Source organism: Aricia agestis, chromosome 7, assembly GCF_905147365.1.
Source record: "Aricia agestis chromosome 7, ilAriAges1.1, whole genome shotgun sequence".
NCBI classification, from domain to species: domain Eukaryota; kingdom Metazoa; phylum Arthropoda; class Insecta; order Lepidoptera; family Lycaenidae; genus Aricia; species Aricia agestis.
This window is the reverse complement of record NC_056412.1, coordinates 11685588-11694776: the sequence shown is the minus strand read 5'-3', so window position 1 is coordinate 11694776 and position 9189 is coordinate 11685588.

Sequence of the window (9189 nt, the reverse complement as noted above, 5' to 3'; positions counted from 1 at the left end):
AATAAGCCGGCCACTCACACTGTTTAGGGGTCAACTTCTTGCTAAAGAAAGCAAGTGGGACCCAATTTCCGTTAACCAACTGTTGGAGGCAAGCACCGACATGAAGGCTTGATGCATCGGTAAACAAACCTAAGGGTGCATCAGCAACAGGATGGTGAAGGATTGTCGCGTCTGAAAGGCTTTTCTTACAGTCCTCGAAATTCTTCAGCAGTTCAGGCGTCCAGGGATATGGTTTGGAACCCTTACTCTTGGTAGCGGCCAAAGTCTCGATAAGCGGAGCCTGAAATTTTGCGGCGTCAGGGATAAAACGCCTGTAGTAATTGAGCATGCCAAGAAACCTGCGCATTCCTTGGGCATCCTCAGGAGGCTTAAAATCTATCAGGGCCTGAATACGGTCCTGGGGTGGGCGCGTGCCATCGGCGCATATGGAATAGCCGAGGAACACTACCTCGCTGGCGCCAAGGACGCACTTGGACGGGTTTAAAATCACTCCATATTCTTGGAGGCGTCCAAACAGAGTGCGTAGGTGCTTCTTGTGAGTATCCTCGTCTGGTGAAAAGACCAAAATATCATCGATGTATGGAAAACAGAAATCGAGACCCCGTGTGACCTCATCGATAAATCTCTGAAAGGTCTGACCAGCATTACGAAGACCAAAGGTCATGTAAGGAAATTCGAAGAGGCCAAACGGAGTCACGATGGCCGTCTTCGGAATATCGTCCTTGAAGACGGGGATCTGATGGTAGGCTTTCACCAGGTCGAGGGTACTGAAAATTTTGGCACCAGAAAGATTGTGCGTAAAATCATTGATGTGACGAACCGGATACTTGTCCGGGACAGTCCTGGCATTCAAGCCCCGGTAGTCGCCACAAGGTCGCCACAAGCCATCCTTCTTGAGCACCATCTGCAAAGGAGCGGCCCAGTCACATTTAGATGGCCTTGCGATCCCGCATTTCATCATGTCCTCAAACTCCTTTTTGGCAGAAATAAGTTTGTGTGGAGCCAAACGGCGAGGACGATACGATACAGGAGGACCATCAGTAGTTTGGATGAAATGGACGGTGTTGTGCTTCACAACTCGGGGTAAGCCAGGAGGACGTGTGATCTCAGGAAACTCAGCGAGCACCTGTGTAAAAACTGAGTCGTTGCAGGCTACAGCCTTGACACTGTCCTGTGAAACCTGAGCCGTGACAGCAGATACAAATAATTTAGAATTCCCGTCGACAAGACGCTTGAGTCGGCAATCTGGCAAAAGGTTATAGTAACTAAGAAAGTCAGAACCAATGAAAGGAGTACTAACGTCAGCGATGACAAAATTCCAATGGAAGTCGCGACGAAGGCCCAAGTTCAGATGCATGGAAATACTTCCGTACGTCTTGATTGAGCTACCGTTCGCAGCGCTGAGGTTGTACTCATTATCAGTAAACCGACCTTTAAAAAGCCGCCGAGGGAAACAGCAGAGGTCTGAGCCAGTGTCGATGAGGTACTGGTGCTTAGACTTCTGATCAGTGACAAAGAGTCTAGTCTGGCGGCTGGGTTGGTAACAATCAGTGGCCGCCTCTACTGACTGTTGCTGCCATTTCCCTGCGGCGCTGACCAGCTGCAAGGTTGGATGCATTTGGCTGCCTTGGTGTTGAATTTTTTATGGTACCAACACATTTTTACGGGAGCACCAGGTGTCGAAGTGCGAGAGCGATGACCAGCAGATGCGTTGCGGCTGCGTGAACGTCCAGGCCTCTGGTGAGTTAAGGAAGCAACCTGCTTACTTAGCTCGTCAACCCTTGCCAGAAGTGTGTCGAACACAGTAGAAGAAAATGACGAGGCCGGCGAAGAGCAAGAAAAAACTTTGCTTGGCCCGGCAATCTCAATGACCTTGTCGGCCAGGTCTGCCAGTTTCTCTAGAGTCAGGTCAGTCTGTGAGACTAAAATAGCCTGTACTTGCTGGGGTAGGCGTCTCATCCACAACTGTCTCAGAATGCTCTCGTCTGTGAGGGCATTGTTCGAGAGGGAGCGGAGGTGCCGAAGAAACTGAGAGGGTTTTCTGTCGCCTAGTTCTTCCTCTCCGACAAGTTGGCGTACCCGTTGTTCTTCGGACATTGAAAGACGTCGGATTAATTCCTCCTTCAGTTTCAAGTACTTGGTACCGTCGGTTGGAGGAGCAGTGATAATATCATCCACCTCTCCAGCTAATTTCTGGTCGAGCTGCGAAATGATGTAATTGAACATCGTGGTATCGGATTTGATTCCAGAGAGCTCAAATTGAGCCTCTACTTGAGCAAACCAAACTTTAGGCTTGTTCGGCCAAAATGGAGGGAGCTTCACGGAGACTTTGCAAATTTCCGGTTTGTTTTGGCGTTCTAGCCGTTGCTGTAGAGCTGCCTTCTCGGCCTCCAAACGAAGAATGATATCTTGAGGAGTTTCAGCCATTGTTAGTAACTATTAGAAACCACAACCAAAGATCACAGACATGCAGTGCAGAAAAACAAAACCAAATAAACCCGAAATTAGTTTTTAAAAAATTTGGTGTGGCAACGCTGATACAAAAATATAGTTAGTAAGTAAGTATAAGTAACTATAAGTTACACCAATAAACAATTTTTCAAAAAAGAGTAACACCTTTGGAAAAAAAAAATAAGTTTTACAATTAGGTTTACCAAATTATGTTAAAAAAAATAATAATAATATCCAAAACCACTGGCAAACTTGCCTGTTAATATAGTTAGCAGGTAAGGCAAACAAAATGTAATATTTACAGCGAAACAGTGTAAAAACAAAACTTATGTTTGTAAAATATCCTAAAACCAAAACATAATATAAATCAGGCAAAAACCACGAAAACACACAACAAATTAAGGTAGAAAGCGTACCCTCACCGAAAAGCGGCAAATAATGAGGAAAAATATGAGTACGGTATAACGTTAGAAAACAAAAGTTAGTTTCGAGCTATAACAACTCCGATAATAATTCGTTAAATAAGTAAAATATCAAAAAAGCTTACCGAAATAATGTTGTTGTAACTTAAAACTGAATACTCACTGTAATTTCCTAAAAAAAAAACATAATTAAAAGTGAAAACAGAAGTCGAAAAACACTTTGCACTTTTTCACGAGTGTTTGTTTACGTTTTCGAGTCTTTGACAGATGTCAGACGTCAGATAGGATGACAGACGTCAGATATGATGACAAACGTCAGATAGGATGACAGACGTCAGATAGGATGACAGACGTACCGATGCCGTCGATTGCCGAGGAGAAAGTTTAAATAGACACCGAAAGATGGCGCGACAAGTCTGGAACTTCCTGAATGCTTCACAGATTTTTTTCCAAATTCTGCTGAGAATGACTGGATTGATGTGTTTCAGCTGGGAAAACGTAGAACTTTGCAGGAAATTAATTCTTGAGTCAAATGTCTTGGAAATTCCGGTGAAATGGTCCTGTTTGCGTCGGCGAAAATTGGCTTCGCCCGCACGTTTTACAGCTAACGCCGAGGCACGGAGTGTAGCGGGCAGGTGTAGTTCCTGTTCCCGAAGTCCGAATGGAAGCGTCGTGTAGCAAATGAGCCAGGAGTTAGGTATACCCAGTGCCGGAAAAGTAGGCTTGACTAAACGAAGGCGGTCACCACTTTGGGGTGATCACGTCGGGGTCACCACTTTGGGGTGATAGGGCAAAAGAAAAGTCTTCTTTACACAATCACACCACTAATTTTATTAAACGTGTTCGGTATTCCGTGCAACAGTTCTAAATTGGTACATTACAATTCACAAAAGTCCACAAAAGTTGTTAACGTACTTGTTTCACTAATCACTTTCAAAATCTGTAACGACTGTCTATGTGTATCATTATTATTGTTGTGTGACGCCAAGCCAAGACGTGACGCCAAGCGTGGCAGTATTGCCAACATAATAATTGCAGATGGCCAACATTAAGATAAGATAAGATAAGATAAATATTTATTTCTCAGTACAATACAATATAGAGCTGTTTAACAGTAGATACAATCTTGTCCTTAGTAGTTAAGTACATTCTTATTCCCAAATATTATATTGTACGAGTCTGGTGCCTAAGCTAGGCTGGGCCTGTGTTTCAGGTCACCAGGCTCCTCATCCTCGCAATTTTTATTACTTAACTAATAAGATATACTTTTCCAAAAACCAATTAAGTACATACATTATTATGGCCAAAGCTGATTCTATATACTTCTATAAATATATATATATACACACATACATATATATACATATATACACATATATATATATATATATATATATATATATATATATATATATATATATATATATATATATATATATATATATATATATATATATATATATATATATATATATATATATATATATATATATATATATATATATATATATATATATATATATATATATATATATATATTTAAATCGCCGAAGACTTGTTGCGTCTTTTCAAAGTCGAACCCTATGGCGTCTACCATTTCCAATGACTTTTTAATTGTTATTCGTGCGAATATAGTTACATTGCTGTCATGTGAATTCTATTGTCGACGAGAAATTTTGTTTACGTACGAAGATTAAATATTCAATTTGAAATAATTCTCGCTGGTTTTTTGCGTCCGTTCGCGATGGAAATCATGTGACACATTGTATATTTTTGTATTCGTTCCATGCATTTAATCGTTTTTCCTACATCCATTTAAATGTATGGATATATTGATACCGTATATTGTACTATATTAATTCCATGCATTCTACTAATTAAATGACTCCTTACTATATTTGAGATTATATCGGTACCGTATATTATTTTTGTATGTACGCCATAAACTGTTGAGTTTGTTGCTTCCTCCTAACCTTATATGTTATATCGATACATACATAGGTACCTATATAATAGATCCCAATAAATTCATTGCGTGATGTGGTCTCTGTCTACCCCAATGAGGAGTGACGATATGTATGTATGAATAGAGAATCATCCCTCTTTATGAAGTCGATTAAAATGAATTACTTATTTCTATAACTTGGAGTACATAACAGACATTAAAAACAAGTTATCCCTATATTACATAGATTAATTAAATTTTAAATTATAATTAGGTAAGTCCGCTAGGCTAACTAAAAAATATTAAGGATAATTATGATAGATATGATGTGGGAGCATTTTATTTATGTGAGCGTGTTTCTTCTGAACTTAAGTATGAACACAAAATAAAAAAATTGTTTCGGTAGTAGGTATTTTTAAGTTTTATTGTTTAAAATCAAGTAGGTACAACAATAAACCCATGGTCATAATAATCAAAGTGTCGGACAAATCAAATACACCGAAATAGGAATATAAAAGTAATTTAAGAAATTAACAATTTTAAGAACGACCAGTTGAGAGGGGCGATTCCGCTAGAGACGACCCTCAACACGAATTTTTAAAGTATAGCATTTGTTACGTTTTTTTATTGAATTATAAATAAAAAGATGTATATTTACTAGCAAAGAACTTTTATGAGTAAAAATTGTAATTTGAATGATTTAGAGCATTTTGAAGTGATATCATCTAACGGCGCGAGAAAAACTGCTTATGCCACACATGATCATTTTTACTCTAAATCACTATCTCGAAGTTAAATTTTAATACATAATATTGACTGTATAATATAAGTTTCTATTTCGTTGCAAATACTATAGTAATGCGTACAACAATTTTGAAATAGTTTTCAAACATTATTAAAGGAAAATTGCCATGGTTGCACCCGCGATAAAAAAGGCACAAAAGTTTAGTTTTCTCGCTAAAATATGTTGTTAATAATTTAAAACTTTGTGAAAGTAAGGAGAAATGTGAGGGAAATTAGAATTAATCATTGTAACAAACTATTTTATTATTTTTAATACAAAAACAGAACCTTTAAAGTGGTTGCGCCCGCGATCGAAGCAGTACAATTGGAAATGCAACAAATTATTTTTTGACTATTCTAGTGATTTTCGTCTTATTTTATATCATTTAGGTAAACAATAACGTTAGATTATATTTGTTATTATTACTTTACATGTAATTACAAGATTTATAAAAATTTGAATGGAGTCACATCGTGTTTTATATTTTTCTAAATATTTCATGTAATACTTAACAGATGTTTCAAAATCATGATTTATATTCTTTTATTTTTAAATATTTTAGAAGAAATGCTACAAATGATAGGAAAAATAATTAATATTTAATATTGTTCTTTGAAAAAAATATTTTTACTTATAATTCGCCCATATTCTTTTAAATTATAAATATTAATTTTGAATTAACCGAAATACAGCACACCTGTGCTGTAGTTCGGTTTTATAACAATACATCGAAAAAGGTTTGCTTAAGTTACATTATTTAATTGTTTTTTTCGATAAATGACTGATAATTAAAAAATAAGAAAATTTTAAATAGTATTATTACAATTTACTAATAATATTATGTATTGCATATCAAAAATGTAGAAATTAGTGGCAGACTTATGAATAAATTCAATTTCTTTAGACTCGTTGCGCCCGCGATATTCTGATGTTGCACCCGCGATCGTGAAAATTGTTAATAATTCCTAGTACTAATTACTCAAATTAATTGTATCTAGTTAAATAATTTCTTTGTCTTATACACTTTTGAAATATGGGTTAATAAATTACTAAAAGTTCCACAATTAGCAGTATTCTCAAATGAACCCGTCCGAGTTCTTAATAGAGGACCAATTTAGTTGCACCCGCGATAGCACTTCAAACATGTTTTGTGGCTTTTCTTAGATTTAATTTTAGTTTTCATTTACAATTTATGATTGAACTAGTTAAAATGTATACCTTCAAAAGATAGTTTATTAATAAATGTGTTTTATTTTGTCAATAGGATGCTTTAAGTGCGTCAAAATGTTGCACCCGCGATAATGGAATCGCCCAGAGGCTAATTTACTGTGACATTGACTATAATTAACTTGTGTATGTAAGCAATACTAGTTTTCAATTTTGGCTCTGCCCACGTGACAAGTTGATAAAATTTAACAAATTGAAATTCGTTATTAGCCGTTTAGGCGTTAAAAAAATAAAACAAAAATGCTTAGAAAAATATTAACCTGAAGAATCACATATCAGACATACCTATCAGTACAAAGTCTCAAAAAAGGCCCTTTAGGCGTCGAAAAGAAAAATAAAAACGCTTAAAAAATTATTAACGTACCTATCAAAAATAAGATAAATCAGTCCAAAATCTCAAAAAATTACACAACTACACAAAAATTACACAACAATACTTTGTTTGTAAATTTAAATTATGGTTATTATCTATAATAGTACCTATTATTTCTGTTTATTTGTTTTGTACAAAAAGAGGACGGTATTTGATTATAATACAAGTTCACAATAATAATAAATTTTTTCGTAAGTAGTAGCTTAACGCGCGCGCGTAAACAAACACGACGCGACGTTGCGTTCTGTGCTGTGATAGTCATAGTCAATCATGGTTGTCGTGATTGATGTAGATCGTTTCGATCGTTTTTTGTACCTTTTGTTTATTGTATCAAGTTTGATTAATTTTAAACATTGATTTGATTTGTTATCTAATTTTAATTGCCTGAAATGTAAAATCAGCGATATGCGATCAGTAGTTGGGAAAGGGTCCGGTGGCTTTAACACAGTTTATACTGTAACCTAGCTAAGCTGCCGGTTGCGATCTTAACATTCTAATATAAAAAACCATTGAAAATAAAATAATTTGCATGTTATAATTGTCTAGCTTAAGGTTTTTATGTTATCGAGCTGAATAAAAGTACATTATAATTATTATAAGTATGCCATCACAGTTACTATAAATCTTGTCAAGGGTGTCGATTTATAAATGAAGGAAGTCACCAAGTCAACATTTAAAAAAAATCTCAGAACACTGTACAGTGTACAGCCTAGCTCATGACCCGGTAACCACTTGACGTTGAGTTTCGATGCACTTGTTTGGGCTATTTCACTTCTCATTACCGTGGCTTTCTAATAGCGAAAGAATTATTTAAATTGGTTCAGTAGTCTCGTAACTCGTAAGTTAAATAGTAATAAGCAAACGATTAAATATTTCGTCTCTACAATATTAGTAAGTATAGATATTTAAAAATACATTAGTCCCAACCCAATTCGCAGTCTAAACTCAGTCACTGATGGGCTTTTGTTTAAAATATACAATAGGTAAGTACTTATCAAAGAAAATCATATACGTAGGTATGTAGTTAATACAATCGATCCAAAATACTTTTAGACAGGTAAGTATCTATATAAACAGTTCAACAACAAACAGGACACTCGACGTCAGGATAATGATCGTAAATTGCATATTTACAAATGCTGCACCAGAAAAATGAAGATTTGTAAAACGATTTTATGTTCTTTCGTTTCATAGGTAGAACAAAATGATTTATAATAATATTGATATTATTCTTGGTCGTTGCACCACAATTAAAACATTTTTTTTGTATTACAAAATGGGTCGACGGCCATTTTATTTGTCTTTAAAATAGTTTTTAAAATCACTTCTTTTAAAAAAACGATCTACATCAATCACGACAACCATGATTGACTATGACTATCACAGCACATAACGCAACGTCGCGTCGTGTTTGTTTACGCGCGCGCGTTAACCTACTACTTACGAAAAAATTTATTATTATTGTGAACTTGTATTATAATCAAATACCGTCCTCTTTTTGTACAAAACAAATAAACAGAAATAATAGGTACTATTATAGATAATAACCAAAATTTAAATTTACAAACCAAGTATAAATTAAAACCTACTAGGTACTTACCTACTCATTATTTTTAATATACTTAATGGGATACTTACTTACTAATGAGAGTATCCTAGCACTTCTTTTTATTGTGCCTGTTATTTTACTTCCACTGGGTGAATCTACTCAAAATGTTATTTTAGGCCAAAAATTGTGTTTTTAAAAAAAACCCTTAAATATTGCTCTGAATGTTTCTGGTGTTAAAAGACACCGAAATAGAATTCCCTTTCTGTAAGAGTCACGAAAAAAATTTAAATAATTTAAGAGATATTTAATATTAAGTAAAAACTGTTGTTCATGACAATGACAAAATTTGTGGAAAATGACGTGTTTACTTAGAATAATGACAATTTGTTGAGAATAATGATTATTTAAAAAATCTTATCCATATTCGTGCTGATTATA